The sequence below is a fragment of the Corvus cornix genome, chromosome 5, assembly GCF_000738735.6.
Source record: "Corvus cornix cornix isolate S_Up_H32 chromosome 5, ASM73873v5, whole genome shotgun sequence".
Lineage (NCBI taxonomy): Eukaryota > Metazoa > Chordata > Aves > Passeriformes > Corvidae > Corvus > Corvus cornix.
The window spans coordinates 45650805-45673883 of NC_046335.1; the positions used below are offsets into that span (position 1 = coordinate 45650805).

Sequence of the window (23079 nt, forward strand, 5' to 3'; positions counted from 1 at the left end):
TCACAAGACTTCCCTCCAACACATACATGCTGTGTTCTAAAGAAGAGTCTTCAAAAAACTGCTCTTCCAGAGTTTACTATCCTTCCCCTATTTCTGAGCTTAAATAGACAGCCTATATTCAGTCTTGTGCCAACATTATCTTTTAAGCAATGCCTCTCTCTCCCCAAGCTACTGGTGCCACTTTGCACTTTGGACCGCTCCTTTCAGCTCAGTGCCAGACTGCAGGAAACAGCTCTATCTAAGACTCCTAATTGTTGCTGTTTAATGAGAGCTGGTAGAAGTCACCACACAAAGAAATCTGGACACCAGAGAAAATTTCAGAAGTGGCCGCAACTTTCAGCTTTCTGGAGATGTCTTCATCTGTTCACCTCCATCCTGGAAATGAGACACCCTATGCTTTAAGCAGTATTCAGCCACCTGCCTCCCTCTTCCCTTTCACCTGCCACCTGGATGCCAGAAGCAAAGGAGGTCCCTTTGCCCTTTGCCTCTGGAATGAAATTTGCTCCTTAATTGCAGATTTCCTAAGCCACACAGAATCTCACATGCAACAGGGTGGGTGGCTTATGGGCTGACACCTCTGCTCTGGAGATACCTCTGGGCTTCAGTGCATTCCTGAGAACAAAAAGTCCCTGAAAGTGTGAAGAACTAGTGATGGTGCAAACAGGTATGGGAAGGAGTTCAGGTTCCCCTCCCATTATATCAAGTGCCAAGCATAGGACAGCATGAAACCATTTGTACAATTCCTCTCTTGGACAACACAAGACTGAAACTGCCTTTTCTGCAGCGCCACATTGAACAGAGACCAGCACATGGAGCTCCCTAAGGAAAGGGACTCCTCTTCAAAACATTGCACTATGCTGCTATACCTTCTGTGACCCCTCTTCAGACAGTTTACCTGATCTCAACTGACCTGTGGCTGCAGACCTTAAAAAGCTCCAGATCAGCTAAGTCTGCACTGTCCAACTGAAAATCACTTACACCCTTCATTACATGTGCTTTCATATGCATGTCCACAAGAGTAGTTTGCTTTAGGTTAATTAATTTTCTATCAAATTAACCAGAATAAGACAAAAATATAAAAATATAGGAAGACCCGTTGCTGAAAGCCTGTAACCCTGTCATAAACAAGCCGTGAATCATGAAAACTCACTTGAAAATGTCTACACCCTCAATAAACTTGTGTTTATTGAGACAGGTCTGACAAAATACATGCACCGAGTGGTCCTGGCTCCAAGCTCTGGAGCTCCCCCCTTGTTGCCTCTGCTGCACCCTTCCCTGCAGAGGGGCATTCAGGAGGACAGGTACCCATCACAAAGGGCAACAGCAAGAAAAGACAGCGAGGCTGTGTTTTGACACAATATTCACCATAGACAGGTAGCCAAAAGAGTGAGAGACCAAGATGGAGACATAAATACATCACAGGGCTGTTTCTTACCTGCTGACACAAGTGGGCAAGGGAGTCCTTGTGCACCAAGATGGACTTGGGACAGCCGAGTTTAGTTCTCTCTTGCCTTTTTTTCTTTTGACTTTTGGCTTCAGCTCTCCACCTGCCCAGTAACTACACAGCCCTCCCCTGTCTGATCCAGCTGGAAAACTGCTCTGCTTCCCATCAGGGAACAGATGCTCCTGCTGCAGCTGCACAGCAAGACAGGGTAAAAACAACCTTCCTGGGTTTAAAACTGGGCAAAGTTACAGGTTTCCTTGGTGCTGGCTGTACAGCCAGCAAATACCAGGACTAGTATCATCTCCCCTAACAAAAGCCACTCAACTCGCGGACGAGCGACAGGAAGCGAACAATGTGAACATTTTACAGCAGACACCAGCACTTGATAACTGTTTAAACAGCACCTGGCACAGCAGAGGCCTGAATGTCTGTGGCCAGGGGATTTTAATGAATTAAGGGATTTTAATGCAATGAAGTGGAAAGCTTATTTGAGCTCTGTTTGTTTAACCAGAGCTCCAACGAATGACCATTTGCAAAACAAACCCAAACTCACCCCAAGCTCTATCTGACCACTTTGCTGTAATCTACAGAACTCCCTGAGTCCCTTAAAAGAGGGTGACTGATGAAGCCTCTAGTGGCATGGCCAGGGAGTTTCTGGGGAGACCCAGACCCCAGTCGCTTCCAGGGCAGGAAAATAGCTGCTACCATTTTGCAGTCTAAGAGGGGGGAAGACAGTCTGGGAAGAGAATTACAGGAATATTATAGGACATTTAAAAAACAAATCCACAACAACATTATACATCTAACCTAAAAAGGAAAGAGATTAAGTAAAGACCCAAGTATATCTTCCCAGGAACACAACGCTCTCAGGAGCCAAAAACTGCACATAAAAGCAGGCAAGCATCTGCAGCCAAGCAGGGTGTAGCTCCAAGGCTTCCTGTGGGAGAAGGAAGCAGGGTTTGCATCTTCCTAGGAAATCTCCCATCAGCACCTGCACTGGGCCAGCAGACAAGCCAGCAGCACCAAAAAGGTGCTGATGCCTCAGAAAGTCTTTGTATGGTTCAACTTCAGGACAATGGCACTGCTGGAACTGGGAACCTGCATGGTAAAAGGAGCTGAGGAGCTGGGATCAAACTGGTAGTAGGTGGGTAGGTGAAACAAGAGTAACCAGAAAGCCATCTGAAAGCCAAAGAGGCTGAACAGCCCTCATGGAAGAGGATTCTAAATTGAACATCCCATAATTAAGAGAGTGAGAACAGCATGAGAGTATTTCCTTCCTAGAGTGCTGTTAACACAGCTAGGCATGGATTAATGCCCCATTACTTGCACACCAGGACATCCCTTTCACATTTATTAAAATGATCAGGCAAATTAGTTTCAGAGCCACACGCACACCGAAGCAGTGCGAATGGCCCGAAGCTCCTGCTGACACACATGAATAGCCCAGGAGCCTCCTCAATCCTGCCTTTCCTTTTTCTCACCTCCCAAAAGTCAGCTCCAGACAGTGACACACCAAAGTACCACACCGCAATCCTGGACAGCTCTGGATATATCTGGTCCTCACAGCCTAAGCCACTGGCAAAGCGGTGCTATTTTTCCCCGCCTTGTCTTGCCACACATCTCCCACACAACTCAGACAGTGAGGCTTTCTCCAGGAAGGCCAACCTTTGTATCTGCTCTCCTCATCAGCCTGGGGCACGGGGCTGAACTCTCAACCTTCAGTTCTTGCCTTATCACCTAAAGGAAAAGTGCTTACTAGAGAATCACAGCCCAGCGTGGGGCATGGAGGGGAGCACACAGAGCTCATCATGCCTCATTAATGTGTCACACCAGCAGGCTTGGATTGGAGAAACAGGCATCCACATCTCCACAGGCCAAGACATCACAGGAGAAGAAACAGGTTAAACCCACCCACACCTCTCTGACCTTGCTCATTGCATTTAGTGCCACCACACTGCCCTACAGATGTGGCTGGCCACCTCTACCCCCAGATGCCGCTGCTCTACCCCCCAGTCTGAGTTGAGTACAGCACCCCTCTTTCTCCTGCTCTTCCCTTGCCAGGCTGCCAGAGCCACAGCTGGCATCCTCCAAGCCAGCTGTGGGCTCCCAGTCCACCAGCTCCCCCAGGCCAGCTCTTCACTTCTGCCCTCTGCCAGCACTCCCATTTCCAGATCCCCTCCCCAGCAGCCCCAGTGCAGCTGAGCACATCCTCTCGGGCTCACATTGCTGCACATGCTGATTTATCTGAGCACACACAGGCTGCCAGTTTGACAGAAAACCTTTAGCAAATGTCAGCTGGTGCTGTGGCCAAAGAAAGCAAATCCGTCTTTTCCCTACGCCCAAACACGTTCCCATCCCTGGTTTCATGCCAGCACAAATATTTGTGCTGAGCAATCAGGCAGGAATGAGATGGAACTGGGGGCCAGCACATGCTGGAGCTATTATCACTGAAAGCCAACTTCCAAACTACAACCTTGACTTAAGAATAAACAGCAGAAGGGGAAGTCAGGACTCCCACATATTTCCATTTGTCTTGAGAGCAGACAGACTCAAAGCCCCAGTCAGAGAAGCTGATGTCAAGAAGCAGGGTTCAGAGGGTGAGAAGAGGAAGCAAAGCTGTGCCAGCATCCACTGTGTCAAGAGGACACAGCCATGCAACCATTCACAGTCAGGGATGGCAGGGGGAAGCAATCAGCAGTGAGTACCTGCTGGGAGAGGAGAAACCCTCTGGGATCAGCACAACACTTTCCTTCACAGCACAAATGCATCTGAAGGTGTGGACAATGCCAAAGTTTGTTAATGACTGGAGCAAAGCTGTCATCACAATAAGGTTTAAGGAGTGCAAAATGAAACTGCAGTTATTTCCTGAGAGAAGCTGCTTTCTAGATGCATGACAGGCACAAGTGTACAAGGGAGTTGGCACCAGCTAATGCCACCTGGGGAGAAGCTGTCAACTTGGCTCTCACCTGCTCAGGACATTTTGGCACAGAGGGGTTGGAGAAAATCAGTGGCAGTTTAACCTTGCTTGCCTTTAGGCCCTTGAAAGCAGGGACTGCCATGAATTTCCTTGCAGGACCTGGCAAGGCATTAGTCCTTGAGAAAACAAAGCAACTCTCAAACATGCTGGTGAATGCTCCCCACCGTCAGAGACTGTCACCTCTCCAGCTGCACAGGGGACAGCACAACCCCTTCACACCATTCTGCCACCAGAAGCCCCGGGGCTGCACACGCAAACTCACCTGCCTCGTGGTCACCAGCCAGTTGTAGCCGTACCACACCGGGCTTCGACAGCGCCAAGCCCAAGGCAGTCTTCCCCCTTGCCTCAGGTGATAAAAGGCCAAAGTCCCAGCGGGGAGGTGCCATGCCAGCCGCCTGCACCATTGGCTACCCACACTCTCGGGACAGGCTCAGTGGCACAGCGCCCACTCAGCTGGCAAGGCACAGGGATACTGAGCCTCAGCACACAGGGCACTCCTCCCTAACAGCCCCTGCAAGGACCCTCAGCTCCAGCAATCCCTTCCCATCCTCCACGACTGACCTCTGTCGCGTGCAGCTTCCCTCAGGCTGGTCGGGATGGGTGTCCCCCCTCCGCCCCCTCCTATCACCGTGAGAACAGTCAGGCTGGCACCCTTGCAAAACTGCAGGCAAACTTTGCCCCCATATCCAGCCTCCACTCTCCCTGCACACTGGGGAGCCTTAACTTCACGCAGAGAGACCTTGTGATGAGAGAATGCCTCGAAGAACAGGCAAGTTCCCTGCCTGAGGGCATGTTGTAGAGATGTTTGGCTTTGCAACTGCAGGTGGCGGCAGTATAAATTTACCAGGATGCCTATAGAGGGGAAAAAGAGGAACAAAACCCCCGATCAGCAATAAAAGACTCCTGAGCTCGCATTCCAGCTCCATCACTGACTTGCCCTTCACCTTCAGAAGGATTTCAAAGCACAGTTGGCAGCCTGAGGAACACCCTGTGCCTATGACAACATTCCAGCTTAAGAAAAAAACAAGCCTTGAACAAAAACAGTCCAACATCTTAGCAGACTCTCCACATCCAAACCAGTGCAGTCATCCACAATGTTGCAACAGGAGTTACAACAGGGCCATGTTGGAAGCGCCACAGGGGAGAATCCCGCAAGCCCCTGGGACTGCAGCAATATCCTATATTCTGATACTGCATGCACACTGTTGCAACTACCCTCTCCACCTGAATTTACTTGAGACTACAGGAGATCCACACAGCAACAGTCGAGATTTACCTGCTGCCCTCAGTCATCAGGGTCACCTCCTTGCAAAGCAAAGGAGTTCCCAAAGACACCAGGCAGACCCTTCACTGCTCCTGGAAACTACCCCTCTGACTGCTTGGTCTCAGCCACACCAGGAAAAGGCAGCATAGCTGCCGACTCCAAAGCAAGGATCAAAGTGAGTGGAGCAGCAGGTATCACTGGAAAGCAAGGGGACAAAGCAGCAGGGAAGCAGGTGGGGAACTTCCTGCCTCCAGGCAGTAGAAGAAGGAGTAGGAGGAACACACTCAGTTTTCCCACACCCTCCCCTTTGGGCTCTCCATCCCACTGGAAGCATAGGCTGGCCCCCCTCACTCCCAGTACAGCATCATGCAACTTTTCCTGCTTTGCTGAAAAATCTTCTGCGGTAAGTAAAGACAAGAAGACAACAAGCACCTGCTGTTACCTCTGTGAGAGCTAAGGGTTGGAACAAGGCCTCCAAAAGGCACTGTGAGCAGCAGGAGAAGTGCCTTCCTGACCTGGAGAACTTCTCCAGGCCAAAAAACCAGCAATTTACTTGGATTAGAGCAGAAGCCATTGGCCCTATTGCTTAACAAAAGGAGTCCCATGGCGGCCTCTTCTTGCATCAGCATGACCTCTGACACTGAGATGCCAAACCATCTGCCAAGACAGAAAGACTTGGGGAACAGGCCTGTGCTGGTCTGGAACAAACACCAGATATACCCTTTGACTTGGCATGTCTTGGGAAACTGCCCTGGATCAAGAGATGGAAAGCTAGTGCTCACCTTGAAGGTGGGCATGGGTATCAGTACTGCAGCATGCCAAAAGGCCCCAGTGCCTACCTGGAATCTGTCATTTTAGGGGCTGCTCTGACCTTCAGTCAAGGAAAGTCCCTGTCCTGGAGGTTTTGCAACTGAGCTGCAAGATGGGATGAGTAAGGACAGCGCTTAGGAGAAGTGACTCACCCAGGGCTCACAGGGGAAGTCTTGATATCAAAGACGTTGGAGATGCCAAGCTGAAGGAACCGGAGGGAAGGTTTCAGCAGGACAAATGACCTTGGAGTCATCTTACTGAGAACACATAGAGTTCTGTTCCACTGGAGGACAACACATTAAAACACTCTCTTAAGGCAGTATCTTCCCTCACAGCAGAGAGACAACAGGTCTAACAGTGCTCACAGCACCTCTGGCAAGACTGAGGGGAGCAAAGGAAACCCATGGGAGCTGTTGGCACTCTTCCCATCTCAACCTGCCTCCTCTCAAAGTTCTCAAAATGGCAATTGGGTCAAGTCTCAAAAGACCTGGCTCCTCTGCTCTGCACAAATGCCACATCAGGCATGCTGCCCTGCTGCCCTGTCACTCCTCTGAACACTTACAACACAAGTAACAAGCCTCTAAATTTAGGACAACTACTCATGCTCAAAGCAAACTGTCTTGGAGTAGGTGCCAGAGGGCCAAAAACCCTTTCCATGCATCTCATCATAAAATCTTCAGTGATGTGGTCATATGAGGCCTGGGTATGGCCATAGCAAAAATTCAGGCCCAGCATCTGCTTGAAAATAGTGGTGGATTGCAATCTTCAGTCTGTAGAAACCTGAAAGTGTCTCCACCAATTCAAAAGGATCTGTAAGAAGTAGTTACAGAACAGGTAATCCATATGCAAACACAATGAACTATACACACATATATATATATATATATATGTAGCAACTTCTACATAAAATGGTTATTTAAATTATGATAATAATGGGCTAGGTCATTTTGCAGCTTCAGAGCCAACAGCAGAAGCACAAGCTAACTGACAGACATGCACATGATCATGGTGTACAAGCAAGTGCACCTTGGACATTACTGGACAAACTAAGTGGGTGCTTGTTGCCAGTAATATCCCTTTCCAAGTGCCACCTGAGAAATCATGTAGTCACATGCTGAACTGATGTGATTCTAAATATTTTTAAACCAACCTTCCTCTGGATCTGTTCTCTACATCAGTTTTTAAGAAATTACAGCTTCAGAGACATGCAGCATTAGCTGGAGAGAGAAGACAGCTTTGCTGAGCTTTTGGGAGTCTGGCAGATGGGAGACAGAGCAAGGAGAAGAAGAACTTTTATACAGCATTTCTCTTCAATAATCTGTGGTGGTCAACAAAAAGGCAGAGTCAGCTGACAGACAGACCAACTCTTTGATCTGGAAGGACATACCATGGAGAAACTAAATGGTGCAAATCCCTCTCTTGGGTGCTCTGCCAAGAGGCCAATAGGGTAGAAAAGAGTTCCCCCCTCCCAGTTTAAAATAATCACCATGTACAATGCAGTAATTAAGAACAACCAGCCAAGAAGCCCAAGGGAAAGTTAAGGGTCAGATTCTAACCCCCTCAGTAGGAATGAGGTAGAGCACTGAGTTGAGGTCCTGGGGCCTGAAAGGGACCATTCATTCCCCACCAGCAATGAAACCAGGGCTCTTGGCTCTCAACTTTCTTCACGGAAAGGAAGGGATGCCAGTGACCCTGCTGGGAGGAATAAGCATCTTTTCAGGCCAAATTGCAGCAGTACCTCACCAGAGCAACACTCTACCAACCACAGAGCTGTTCCTGTTGGATGCCTTAAAGTGTGTAGTCCTGGGGTGGTGCCGGTTCACTGGGACCAAACCGGAGGCCGCAGAGGGGAACGATGGACAGCTCAGGTCACTGCTCTGCCCACTGTGGACTCCCAGCATCCCCACCCTGGGACTAGCATGGAGACTGGCTTGGTGAGCTGCTCTGCCAGCTCCATCAGCACCCTTGCCACTGACTACTTCCTCCTAGATTGCTGGGATCTTTTCTGCTCTCCTGGACTGCAGGGGATCTTTTCTGCTCTCTCACCAGCTCAGGGGGCCAGCTGCCCTGAGGATATTCAGTTTTACTGCTAAAGACTGAGACAAAGAAGGCATTAAGCACCTCAGTCTTTTCCTCAGCCTTTGTTGCTGTTCCCTCTGCATCCAAAAAAAGATGGGGATTCTCTTTGGCCTTCTTTCTGTTGTTAATGTATTTACAGAAACACTTTTTATTACCTTTCATAGCACTGATCAGATTGAGCTCTAGCTGAGCTTTCGCTTTTCTAATTTTCTCTCTACATGACCTAACAACATCCTTGTACTCTTCCTTAGTCACCTACCCCTTCTTCCAAAAGTCATAAATTCTTTTTTTCCCCCTGGATTCCTGCAAAAGCTCCCTGTTCTACTAGGCCAGTCTTCTTTCCCACTGGCTCATCTTTTGGCACATAGGGACATCCTGGATCTTTAAGATTTCCTCGTTAAAGTATGTTCAGACTTTCTGAACCCCTTCATTGACCTCCTTCCTTACTTCATCAAGAATTGAGAACTCTGTAATTTCATGGTCATTGTGCCCCAGACTGCCTCCAACCACCACATCTCCCACCAGCCCTTCTCTGTTTGTAAACAGCAGGTCTGGGGGGCAGCACACCGGTAGGCTCTCTGACCAGCTGTGTCAGAAGTTATCTTCCACACAGCCCAGGAATCTCCTAGACTGCCTTCTCTCTGCTGTGTCAAGCTTCCAGCAGACATCCAGCAAGTCTTCCATAAGAAAAAGGGCTAGCAATCATGAAGCAGTCGCTCACAGAATAATTCATCTGTCTCTTCATCCTGGTTGGGTGGTCTGAACAGACTCCCACCAGGATGTCTGTCTTGTTAGCCTTCCCTGTGATTCTCACCCACAGGCACTCAACCTTATCATCACTACCGTTGAGCTCTTGAAGTGGAAACACTCCCTAATAGACAGAGTCCCTGCCGCTCCTTCCTTGACTGTCCCTTCTGAAGAGTCATCCCACCGTGTTTCCATGATGGTGCCTACGTCACAGCTTTCCTGCTGCCACGCTCCCTCCCAGCTTCTTGTGCGCGTCCTCACTGGCAGAGCGTGGGAAACTGAAAAGTCCTTGACTTAGAGTGAGCAGTACTTAGCAGCAACTAAAATATCAGCATGTTATCAACATTGTTCTCATAATAAATTCAAAACACGGCACTCTACCAGCTTCTAGGGAGAAGATTAACTCTATCCCAGACAAAGCCACAACACTGACTAAAAAAAGCTGTCCTGGAAAATGCCTCCTGTCTTGGTGTGTACCAAGCATTCCACAGCTCTGAGCCAGCGTGAGCCAAGCAGTGTCCCTTCCTGCTCCTGAAACAAAGAAAAAAAGAGGGGGGAGGGAAATCACCATCTCTGGCCAGCATCTGAGGTACCCCAGCAGGTATTTATCTTCCCTCAGACTTTCCTTGGCTTTTTCTCTCCCCTGCAATGCACCTGTTAGGAACTGCACATGGGCACCCCTGCAGATCCTCACCCATTGCATCTCCTCACCCCACTAACCACTCACAGAGCCTTCATTTACACATTCAGCTCTCCTGAGAACGGGCTCTAAGAAAGTAGAAATAAATTCATCTGCTTCAACATGCTGCAGCAAGACTTGTGTGCATCCCCTGTCACTCCATGGAGATCTCAGACTTGTTTTCCTTCTGTGCCTCCCAGGAGGTTGGGGTTCTGAGCAGAAATGCAAGCCAGAAGAACTCACCATCTCTGCTGGAGCCTGGGGACTTGCTCCCCTGCCAGATGCAGCAAGAGGGCACATTATTACAAGTACAAACACACTTTGGTCCAGTTTCATGGGGTTTCATTGTTTCTTTGACTGTAACAACTTCATCTTCTCAGTGATGCTCCTGCACAGGCTCATGATGGCCAAGAACAGTCCAGGCCTTGCAAGCCCAAACTCACTTGGCGGAAACAGCAAACGGGTAAAATAAAAAGAGGGAGTAGGAGCAGGCAGGACATCTGCATCTCATTCCAACTCTTACTTGTAGAAAACCTGACCAAAACAGTGCAAGCACATCAACAGCTTTCCAGTACCATTCTTCCTGCTCCTACTCCCAGCTTATGCTCACCACAAAGAGCACAACCTGTGATTATTGAAGAAGGAGGAAGAAGACAAGAAATGCAGGAAGTCTCCTGTGCATGTATAGTGGTCTTGGCTGAAAAAAGCCCCCAAAATTCTTAACTCACTAGTTTTAGAATCAGTGCAGGACTTTACTATCCCACATGCAGGACTACTGGATACAGAGACACATGCCACCATCCTGGATTCACAGACTGCATCATTCCACTGTGGTGGAGTCCAAGCCAACATCTGCAGCTTCTGTGAAAAAAAGAAGCAAAAAAACCAACAAAAAACAAACCAACCCTGACAAACACCTGGTAACAAACATCCTGGCAGCATTCCATGGCACCTAGCTAAGGGATGTGCATGGCAAGACCCAGAAGAGTAAAAGGAACCAAGGACCACAGTGCTGCAGCAAATGAAAATTACTTGCAACTATTTTTGTCCTTTTACAAGAACCTTGCTCTTTTGCAGTCTTAAATACAAGCAGCACCAGAATACACTAGCCACTTCCCCTGCCTCAGAATCACCAAGGGGAAACAGAATAGACCATGAGGCAAAATTACTATCAGTACCTAGTACATAACCTGATTGGAGCAGAGTTCAAGCGTGGGTTGCTAAAGTTTATTTCTGTAAATTTCTGGCTCCCAGTCTGTGTCATATTTCGCTGATTCATTCTACGGATTTTTTTCTACCAACAGTGTAGAGCATAGGAAATATCCAGGGCCGGTTGTTTAGTAAACCTGCACTGAAAGTTCCCTTCCATCTACTGTGCCTGCTGCTAATTCCCTTCACAGCTCTGCTCATTAATAAAAATACAACACAATAAAAGAGAACCGCACGCATATACACCTCACCCAAATTTCCACCATACTGGCTGGTCCTGAGTCACCACCAGTGATTAACTGTTGCCATGCACTGAGGAGGACACAGTTATTAAATTAATAGGGGCTGCTTAACCTGGCTACAAATATACATGAGTTCTTTGTGCCTTAGTGAGCTAATAAGGCATGTGCTAATTACATTAATTCAAACAAGCCCAGCATGCCCTGAGGGCAAAGCGAGAGAAGGGTGCAGCAAACCCAGGCTCTTTCATAATAGCTGTGAGAGAGCGGAAAGTACTTGCCTTGACAGAGCTTTTGGAGAAGCACAGGAGCACTACGGCTGGCACCCTACCGCTCCCTCAGCCCAGCTGCTGCCTGGTTAATGTGCAAAATCCCTGCTCATTCACTCAGCCCTTGGTGCAATGATAGACACAGACAGGATCCTCTCTCCGAAGGGCAAGCCAGCTTGTCTCTTCCTATCTCTGTGGCCCAGAGTACACCACAAGCCTTGGGATGACACCCTGCTGCTTTGGGACTGTGAGCCTAGGACCCTGCTGGCAGCCCCCTTCCCACGGTACCACAAGGCACCAGCAGCCTCAAGCCCCGGAGCAGCATCCAGGGCTGCAAGTCACCCATCATCGAGCCATGTCATGCTCATACAGTCCCATCTCCTCCACATCCCCGAAGCCAGCCAGGACAGCTCAGCCAGCATGCAGAGCCTGCAGTGTGACCTTAACAAAGTTAGGCAATCCCAACACACTCCCTAAACCTACCTGGCAATGGAAGCAGGCAGTAGGGACAGTTGCACCTCCTGTGTCGAAATGGGTGCAGAGCCTTCAGAAACAGAACAGGCTGCAGTGGGGAGAAGCAAAAGGACAGCAGGAAAGAGACACACAATCCCAGCAAGGTTCAGATATGCTCAGAGAGGAGCCTCCCATCTCTCCAGCCCAAGGGTAAGCAGATCCCTAACCTCTGTCACCTCTGAGAGGAAGGCTCCGCATCAGCTGTGTTCACACTGAGGTGTCTGCTGGGCACTGTCACCACTTCCCGGCAGGCAAAGGAAGGAGAGGAAGAGGAGAGGAAGTTGTTCATATTTCTTGGCACCTCCAAGGACACATGCTCACCAAGCACCTTCTGAAGGATATGCTTTTCCTGTGAGCACTCGCGGACTGTGCTGGAGCAAAGCAAAGGCGCTGCGGTTTTTTTTTCTCCCCCCTCTCTTCCCACTTCTTCCTATACTGCATGCAGTATCCTATACATCTGGCAGTACATAGGGCCATCCCTACCAGATATGAAAAGCCATCACCTTTCTCTGGCTGCTATGCTATGTGAATTTTAAGTGTTACAAAGGCATGATGCTGTCTCTCCGCATCAAAGAGAGAATCTACAACCAGGCACCAGGTGAGACCCAGTGCTGCGGAAGGAGAGCGCAACACAACTTGTCCTGCACAAAGAGGCACTGGTACAGGCTCCATGCAGTCTTGACAGTGTGTTGGCGGAGAAGGTGCAAAGATTTTCATGAAGGGAACAGTATCAGGGATTTTTAGCCCCCAGAAAGTGCCACATGATTTGCTTTCCAGCAGAGACTGTGGTTACTCAACCACTTGTCCAGCACAATTTCAGGCTCCTGCTCTTCCTTTCCCTAGCAACTTGAAGAACTCATTTTGGATCAGGCCTATTCCCAGGTCATGTGTAGCTGTGAACACACAAACTCTTGTGTTGACACAAGCAGAGAGAGGCATGAGTGGAAGCAAGGCTGTTCCTCTTGGCAGCGGCCTGCAGCAGCCTGCTGAGTGCACTGATAAAGTAAACCAATACACAACAATAAAATAGAACAAGAATCCCTCCAGGGAAGCCTGGGAGATAAGAGCTTCTGGGCCCTGAACAAAATTATTTCAAAGGCTTAGTAACCCAGAGCCCTGTGGGTCTGTATGTCAACTGACAGCTGTCACTCAAGAGTCCCAAAGAGGGACTGTTGAGCCTGGCTGGAACTGCAAAGCATCCCACAAACCCTGCATCCTGTCCCTGTAGCAAAGCCACAGTGCATTGAGAGCATCAGCCACTGACATGGGAACCAACGCTAAAATATCGCAGGTTAATGAAACAGGACCCCAGGGCGTGAAAGGACAGATCCCTCCTGTGTCACTCTTTGGAGTCAGGAGCTAGGCTCCACCTAGGGCAAGGTGACAGAGAAGCATCAAGCAGGAGCCACCATGTAAGCATGCCAACACTGGTGTACAGGCTGCAAGCTCAGCTGCCCGCTAGAGCCAAGGCTGTATTTCAGGTGCCTTTTGTACAAGAGACCAGACATGGAGAATTGACAGGATAACAAAAGAACATTTCCCAGCATTCCAAACACTTAGCAACAGCAGGCAGAGACCTCTCTGAAGAAGAAAGCTTATCTCATTACTTCTCAGCGCCAAAGGCAGCATTTCACTAATGCTCCCAGTGCACTACAAAAATGCCACTTAAATGTCATGTTAATCAATATTCCTTGCCTCTCAGCCACAGGACAGTGCTGCTGCCAGTCCCTTTGCTGGGGGGGGTATGTGAACACAACTGCTCCCCTCCTGCATTGCCAACAGCACTTCTTGCCTCCCACCTCAGCTGTTTTGCTTACACCAAAACTGTTCAGATCAGAGCAAAATGGTTCCTTGCTAAACGTGCATCAGGAGCCCTGCATGGGTCATACTGCTCCTGAAGCAGTTAGCAGCTCGTCCACGGAAACTCACAATCTGTGACAAGCAAAGGAATCGTCAAGGGGACTGCAACCACCGCCTGATGGCTCAGGTGTCTGTGGCATAATCCATTCAGCAGCTCCCTGCTCACCCAGAGTGCTGTGAATCTGGAGGCTGCAAGGCAGGCAAGGCATCCCTGGCAGGAAGACAATATATTTTGGAGGCTATAGGCAAATGAAAACACATCCAGTTCTGCTCACCTGAACAGAGTGCTGGGAGATGAGTAACACAAGAAAGGAAAAAGAGGAAAAAGTGAAGTGTATGAAACTTGGAAAGTCATTCCCTGAGCATCAGATGTCTCACCTGGCTATTCCACATGCGCAGTGCAATGCTGCTGACAGATGTATCCACAAGAATTTACCTGACACGTCCTCAGGGAAGCAATTCATCTTGCACTGCTTAAGAATTAGACCTGTTTTCAGAAAGTTTCCAAACAAAAATCACTCCTGAAGGGAACCTCACAACTCTGCTCTAATTACCAACACTGTCTCACAAAGAATGCGTGGCAGCAACAGCAGGCAGCAGTAGACACAAGGAATTGCCATGCCAGTGAGCAGTGTAACAGGCACATTGCCTGGGAAGGCTAGCAACAGTTTGGCAATGCAGAAACTAGACACACTGTTCTGCTCCAGAGGTCCTTGGACAAGGACTTCTGCACTCCAATCCATAATCCCACTGGAGTCAGCTAGTCAGCTGTGACTACTGACATGGGAACCTGCCTGCCCCAGAGCAGAGCCCACTCCAGAGCTGAGGCAGCACTCTGGGGGAAACACATTCTCCTTCCCCTGTAAGAGCAGTAACCTCGTCAGGAAGAGGGGAGGCTGGCCACAGCAGCCAGCTCTGCTAGAGTTCATCAGGGTCCCCAACCATGACATGTAAACCCTTTCCCATCCCACACCTTTCCAGGCTGCCAGCAAGTTTGCCATCTTACCTGTATGCCTAGGTGTGTCAAAAAAGCGCTTGCCCTTTACCACAACTGATCCATTTGTTTCCAGTTCCACACCACCTCAATTTGCACTGACACAGGTCCCAGTGACTGCACCAGCAGAGGGACAACCCAGTGTCAGATGACCCTACGGCCTTCCTACAATCTCACCCGTGTGCCAAGCAGTATCCCACAAGCTGCACAGCAGCTCTGCAGCCTCTCTCCCACAAGCTGACCCTGTGTGTCTGCAAACTGCCCATGGCTCCCCTGCACCAGACCAGCCTGACGAGCGGGCACAGTTGAACCTTACCACAGGGAAAAGGGGAGCTTGCTCCACACACGGACCTAGCAGAGCCACAGAGCCTGAGTCAGCGGTGTGCAGATGCCTCCTGAGCGCAGGGGGGCTGTGGGAGCAGCCTGCTCAGCCTCCCCAGAGCATGCTGGCAGGGAACACACCGCATGGCGCACGCAGGCACGCGCCCACACACAGCTCAGCAGCGACCTGGCATTTCTTCCCCCCTTCCCAAAGCCAAATTCAGACCATCTGTTGAAGTATTTCTGCAAATCATCCCTCTCTCAGGAAGGGCCAGGGGCTGAGTTCAGTTGTTTATATAGCGTCTGGCATTTCTGTAGTGCTTATCACTTCAGTATCCAAGCTATTTCCTTCAAGCTCTCCATTAGTTTTGAAGAACCAGAGTGAGGCACCAGTGAATCTACATCATAAGTTCCTGTAAAAAATAAAAAAGGGCATCAAAAAGATGACAGCTGCTCAGGTCATGCACACATTTAGCTACTAACAAAGCAAGTGGAACAGCTCACGTGAAGCAGGTCGGGCCAACACAATGAGTTTTATGTCCTTTAAAAATACTACTACACTTAGAAAACAGCCTTCATAAACAACAAGTGTTCCTGTTGCCTTTCAGAGAAGAGCTCAGCTTGCCCAGGGCATGGAAAAGGAAGCTAGTACCGCTATCCTTGAGAAAGCCAACACAAACTGGAAAAGGGAAATGAAACACCTAGAAGAGGAGACCATTTACTACATCAGATCATACCTTCTGCAACAGCTGCCACTGCTGTTGTGCATAAGAGGCAAAGCCCTGGAAGTGCTGCTGTTGCCGTTTCATTGTAAGGGACAGGATCAGAGACAGACATCTTATTGCTTACCACAGGTCAGGCTCTAAATCTGTAGCAAAGGAGAAAGCACTACCGAAATTCACAGTAAGCCCCTGACACAGCCTGTCCCTAAAACACAATTCCTTCTTTCTTATAAATCCCTAACTATCACAGAGCAAAGAGAACAGCACTGAACAGGGCACCAAAGATGCTCCCAATCTGCACGTGGCCTTGAAGAAGGTGTTTCCATCCCATCACACCCATCAGGCAACAGGGAACTGCCCTTTCCTCTGTCAAAGCGGGCAGGCAACACAGCCATTGAGGGCAGTAAGGTGTCAAGACACCACAGTGACAAGGACAGAGACTCAGGAGCAGCAGAAACGAAGATGGGTTGGCCCAGACTAAGCACACCACAGGCTACAGTTTCATTGCAGGCACTTATCCACACAAAGCCAGCACTCATCCTGGCTCAGAGCTCTCACACCACACAGCACAGCCCCTTGTCAAAGCAAAAAAGCTTCACTGAAAGCTGCAGTTGAATTCAGAAACGAAGGATCATGGCTACTGGACTTCATTCTGGCTTGATCCAAACCAACTGCTCATGTGCACAGCATCTTTCTCCTACTAAAATCATCTGCTGAAAGTCCCCTATCTTTGTGTTCTAATTAAAAAAGAAAAGCACATACCTCACTTCCCAAACACCTCCTCCAGGCCAGTTACTCACTCAGTGCAGAAGCATCGCTGTCCTATATAAAGGGGAAGATTTCCTTCTCCTTCCCTCCCCTCATAGCTGGGACAGCCTTTAAATTAAGAGTATGAGCCCCAGTCATAGAGTCAAAACTCCAGGTGGGGCACGCACAGTCTTTGATGTGACTTAGTCATCTCCAGCTCCTTGAATTCATGCTATTTGGGGAAACTTAGTTGGGTCAAAACCAACCTCTCTCCTCCTGGCTTCTGGATAAATGCCTCAGACAGGAAAGAAAAAAAATCCAGACAGCCCTCCTTATATGCCATACACCAGCATCAGTGCCAAAGGAAGGAACAGGGCACAGGAAGGTTTGACAAGACACAGTCACCCACCCACAACAGGACTACCAAAATGAGAACAAGTACCAGTTACAAAAATGTTTAACAAAATAAAATAAAACTGCATTCCTGTGAGCAGCTCACCACAGGCTGTACTAAATTGAGATCAACAGAGACCCCACAGATTAAATAAACAGTAACCCATCGTATTCCTTCTGATACAGAACAAGTATTTCTGCCCGGGTGCCTCTCCCTCCCCCAAGCATATAAACCCATGTAGACAACCCACCTAAAGCAGAAAATGTTCAAAGCTTTTATATTTGCAGATGTGTGAGATGAAACTGCCAGACAGAAATCCAAACCACCCAGAGCGACAAGGTCTTTTCATTAGGTTTGTCTGTGATTTTGCCTTGTTTTCTAAAGCTTTTGTACCTCCTGTTACTTTATCTTCACAATAATTTGAACTACCAGGCAATCAATACTGCAAGGTTAAAGCAACATCCAAGTTTGGCATTGGACAGCTCAATCCACCTCCTCCTTCCTGCTATCTCTGTGCTGGAATGCAAACAGAAGAGGACAGGAAAAAAAGTATTTATCTGCTGTTAGGATTAGCTGGAGCAACACAGCGTTAGCTCTAGCAAGCCACCACTGTTAGCTGGATACGACCAAGTGACAGTCCCCAGCCCTCTGGTACAGCCAGAGGACTCAGCCTTGCTGAAGGAGGATGGCTTCATTACATCATGGTGCCAGAGAAGCTGAAACACACTGCCCTGTTAGACCTCAGACACCTCTCTGGCAGGGAAGAAGCACCTGCAGTTACATCCCTGCTGTCTTACTGTAGACAGACAAGACAACTGGCTCCAGCAAGGCTGGAGTCCATGCAGCCATTTATGAGGAATGCACCATGAACACAGGCGTGGTGTTCAACATGTTCAAGAGTAACAAATAAAAACAATTCACTGCCTACGACAGGAAGCATCCCTAGCTCATGTGCCATGATAAGTAATCGACAACCCCATCTCTCCCAACTTGTAGTAGTACAGATGTTTAGTCACTTCTAAGAGAGCCTGAATGTGCAAACATGGGCATTAAAGCAGGCTTTTACATTTCCTGAAAACACAGTCAAGGATTTAGGAGAATGTATCATGGATGTAAAAAGAATAGTTACCAGTCCTCATGTACCTGCAGTAGCAGAAGGCAGAATGCTGTGAACAGGCAGATTCCTCCCCATCCTGCACAGTTGCTCTAGAAAGAGCAGTACAGACATTTATCCTACACAGTATTGCAGATTTTAACAGGAGAGCAGAGGCAGCTGGGAGAAAGACATGTCCAACTGGAAGTCTAACAGGACATTAACAAACTTGTAAGTGACAGGCTAAACAGGCTGTGGGACCGGACTCTTCCTGTTGCTCTACGGCTCCCGTATGATGCTCAAACTCAGCTGGTGCAAACCAAATTTGCTCCACTGTTTGCCAGAGCTGTATCAACCTACTCCAGTAAAGGATGAAGGTGCTCAGCTCTGGTACACCACTGATGGGCCACTGGGACACCAATGACAGGTCACCAGCTGTGTAGGAACTTCATTCTAGGGAAAAACAAAGGGAAAAAAAAAACAAACCTGAAAACAAACCCACAACAAAACAACAGGGAAAAAAAACACTCTGAAAAAGGAAGGTCAGGAAGAAGGCAGGCTCAGGAAGAAACACCTCTCTGTTCTACAACAGCCTAGAAAAGGGGAAACTGCAGAAACTCCCTTCACAGGACATTACCATCCTATCATAACACACATGAACTGCAGCACTCAGGATCACAAGGAAATTCATTTGTCCCAGCCATTCCAAACCAGGTTTGGTCACACATCATCTCCCCAGCCCAGGCTCTCCTAACAACAGAACAAAAAATATTTTGCATTTTTCCAACCCTTTTCCTTTCCCCTTGGGGCGTAGCTCAAAGCTCTTTTATGTCATTCTGACAGCACAATATGATTTTAGGCAGATAAACCCAGCCCATTAAGAGATACACCCTGTGCAAGACATCTTGCTGGCACTGCAAAGCTGGCAGTGCAAAAGATTTGCAGTTCCCTGCCTGCAAACGAGACCAGGGATCAAGTGACAAAAGCAAGCATCGTGTGGAACAAGGCGGACCTGCTGCTGGCTGGCACCAGGGGACATGAGTCCCTCTGCAGTTATGGTCAATGCTGCTGAACTTTCTTCCCACCCCACAAACCTTTCATCCCTCGGACTTCACAAGGACGTCCCACCTTCCAGTAGCTACTGTGAACCTGGCAATTATCCTCCCAGGAGCATTTTGTTTCTGCAGGGGGATGAAAGAGAGTCCATAGGTTTGCTTACATCTGTAAAACAACTAACTGCCAGCCCAGCAGCAAACCCAAAGCCTGACCCTTTGGAGGACCAGAGATGGAGACCATGCATCCTTACACCACACCCAGGTACTCCTTGCTGAGGAAGAAGGAGCAACTCATCAGTCACCCATCTTACAGCCTCCTGGCTGCAGATTATTCAGATAAAACCCAGAGTGTGTTAAGGAAACTTTCCTGTCTGACCACCCAGGAGCCACTCTGTCAGTCACATTCCCCCCATTCCAGACTTTCACTGCTAGGACCAAAGTCCCTTCACAGTAGATGGCTCCAGTGACCCCACGGGTGCCCCTCTTGGCTCACTGCACACCCCACACTCACACAGTCAGACAGGGTTTCCTTACTGGCTCAGGCCTGCGCTTCCCACAGCAGTCTCAGATGTCTGGGTCCTCTAAAGTAATTTTATCATGGTGCAGTGACACAGAAACAGCTTGACCTGGTGCCTCTGGGGAGGGATCCCCAACAAAAGCATTCCTGGGCTTTTATACTCTTACAGTTTGTGCACCCAGACAGTCTGGGGTCTTCCTGCTGAGTCATCAGCTCCTGCTGTATGTCTATGCCCTTTGCTGTCCAAAGGGCCAGCACCAGATCACAGCCCCTTGCCTGGGGCTCCTGACATTTCCCCCACCCAGGGCACAACCTGTAGCTCACACTGCAGCTGCACATCCAGCTATCAACACTGGGTATATTCCTCAAGAAGTGCCAAAGATATTTAACTATTTTCACAGCACTGCGTGGTCATCACATACCCTGCAACAACAGTGTTCCCTAGATTGGGCTTTAACCCTCAAGGAAAAGCTGTTCTCAGGGGAATCTGCAAAATTGGGCCCCTGGTCAGGGATGTTGGCTCTACACACAGATTTTATTCTAGCTAAACACAGCACAACATCTACTCACCTGGAAACACAGCTGCCCTACTCTGGGAAATTTCTCCCTCCTACTATTTCACAATTCTCAGGATGACAACAATTATGCAAGAACAACCGTATAAGCACATGAAATGCTTACAGCTTCTAAGCAGGACTTTCCCCAAATTTCCCTTACCAGAGCACAGCTCCAAATCCCATGGCTCCCAGGTTTCAAGGCACACCAACTACCAGTCACTGCGCCTCTGTCCCTTCTCTCCATCACACCTTTGCCCTGCCAGAGACCTACGAGACAAAACATGACGCACATGCAAGCAGGGGGCTGCTTCCACATGGACAGGCTGCTGTCACCTTGGCCAGCCAGGTAGGTATTTCCCCCATCTTGCCCACTAATTTAAATCTTGGCAGGAAAAGGGGAGCAAATGGCCTTGACAGGCTGTCAGTGATCTCTACCTTTTAGTAACTTAATACAGCACACTACCCCTTCCTAAAACGGCAGCAGGAGGATGTTCAACAGCTCTGGCATCCCAGTAAGACATTAACAAGATTGCTGGGCATCAAACAGGACCGCAGACTTTCCTTCAGAGCAGATCAGGGCTCCAATTTATGACACAGATTTGATCCCTTTTCCAACTCAGCCATCCATCTGCGCCACAGATCACCACCACCCTCAAAACATAGCGCTCCTTACTACGACAGGCACGCGGTGAACAGATGAGCTCAAGGGCACAGCACCGGGAGAAAAGCTGCACCTGTATGAACAACTACAAGTAGTAGCACGCAGTTAAAAATCCTACAGGCAAGACATTTAAAGGGGTAAACCCTCATTAAATCCTGGTGTTTATTTTTTGAGGAAGAGGTTAGAGGAACTCCTACTACTAAACCTTGCCTACTCCTTTGTTTATAACAGCCTGCAAAGCAAACCAGAAGTAGAGGACAAGAAGACAACCACCACCAGAGTCCCACACGATACATCGTTATCAGTACCACTCTAGTTCAGTTGCCTTTTGCTTGCCGCTGCCAAGAAGCGAGTTCTTGAGAAGCAAAGCCACAGTTACTTGCAGTGATCAAAATCACTGCAGATACCATTCCAACAGCAGCAGCAACACCGCGAAGCCAGATCCTAACAGCAGCGAGACTCTCAGAGATTAACATACTATGGTAAAAATACACACTATTTAACTGTAAAAGTCTAATAGCTAAAAAAACATTAGGCCAAATAAATATAGCTAGGATCCTGCCCTGACACCTGGCAAGGTGTATAAACTAAAAGCTGAGAAGCCTTTCAGGAAAGAGGCTGGGGCATTGGAAAATCCGATTTCCACAACTTCACCCTCACCCAGCAGGAGCCCAGCAGCTGCAGGGGGTGCAGCGAGACAGAGGATGCTTGGGGTCCAATTCCCAGGGTGACCTTGAGGAAATCCCACAGTCTGTCCACATTTCCACTTTCCCCATCCACTGCATGAAGAGCACAATAACCTTGACCTACCTCAAAAGAGGCACGGATCTGGCTTAGGAGAGTCTGGAAGGAGCTCAGAGGGGCTTAGATGCAGGACCTGCGCTGCGACCGGGGCGGTCAGGGAATCCTACGAATCGCCCCACAAATCAGAAGCCCCGGAGAAACTCGGAAATCGCTTTCTATATAAAAAGCTGCACCTCTGGGGCACTAAAGGGCTCGGTGGAGCCGCACACGTGTCACACGCAATTTCCCTGGCGCGGGCAGGGAGAGGAAGGCGCGCCGCGGCTGCAGCCCCGCGCTCGGCAAGGGCAAGCCCCGCACGGCAAGCGGGGGATCAGCCCCGGGCCCCCCACGCAGGCAGAGGGACCCCCGCCCGGGGAGGAGGGGAGGGGCTGGGGAGACTTAAAACGCCGAGGGTGAGGAGGGGAAGTGGCGGGCTAGGGGAGCCCGCAGCTCCGGGAAGAGGGGGGGGGGGGTACATGGGGAGCCCGCGGAGCCCGCAGTCCCCCGGGCGAGGAGACGGCCCTCCAGGGCCCGGGGGCGCAGGAAGGGCGGCCGGCACACCCCTGAGATGAGGGGCCGGGGTAAGCGGCGGCGGGGCCGGTGCAGCAGGGGCCAGGCCGGGGTAGAAGAGCTGCATCCCGGTGGCAGGAGGGGCGTCGGGACCCCCGGCGGCGCCTCCCGAGGGCCGGGGAAGGGCCGTGCCCGCACTTACCGGGGCGGCGGCGGCGGCGGCGGCTCCCGCCGGGGCCGGGGACGGTGCGGCGCGGGGTGCGGAGCTCCTGGCGCGGCGCGGCCCGGCCCGGCTCAGCTCTGCCCCCTCCGGCCGCACTCGGCGCAGGAACCGCCGCTGCCGCCGGTCCCTCCCCGCCGGGGCGGCCGCCGCGTCCCCATGGCAACGCGGCCGGGGCGCCCGGGGATCGCCGCCGCCTCCCCCGGCCGGGCGGAGGTACCGGGGCTGCCCCGCCGTGCCCACAGCCCGCCCGGCCCGCGGAGCCCACAGCCATCTTGCGAGGCGGCACACGGCAGGACACGGGGCGAGCGACAAGGGGGAGAAGTAATAAATCTGTCATCTGCACCCGAGGGAACGGCCTGAAGTTGTGCCAGGGCAGGTTTAGGTTGGGGATTAGAAAAAGGTTCTTCACCCA

The 23079-nt window shown here is 49.9% G+C and overlaps 1 protein-coding gene across 6 annotated transcripts in view; it reads right to left on the bottom strand.

Annotated features, from left to right (window-relative positions):
• SLC25A22 (solute carrier family 25 member 22) overlaps positions 1 to 22719 on the bottom strand; it is a 51552-nt gene extending 28833 nt beyond the window's left edge. The window contains exon 1 of one of the 6 annotated variants that reach the window (XM_039552563.1): positions 22647 to 22719. The gene's annotated coding sequence lies outside the window, so the exon portion shown is untranslated. Of the gene's footprint in view, positions 1 to 1435; positions 2217 to 4683; positions 4767 to 10728; positions 10847 to 12200; positions 12366 to 21961; positions 21985 to 22646 lie in introns of those variants that run through there. The other 5 variants (XM_010401816.4, XM_010401643.3, XM_019279766.2 and 2 more) reach the window with 5 other exon arrangements.
• Positions 22720 to 23079: the final 360 nt, after the last annotated feature.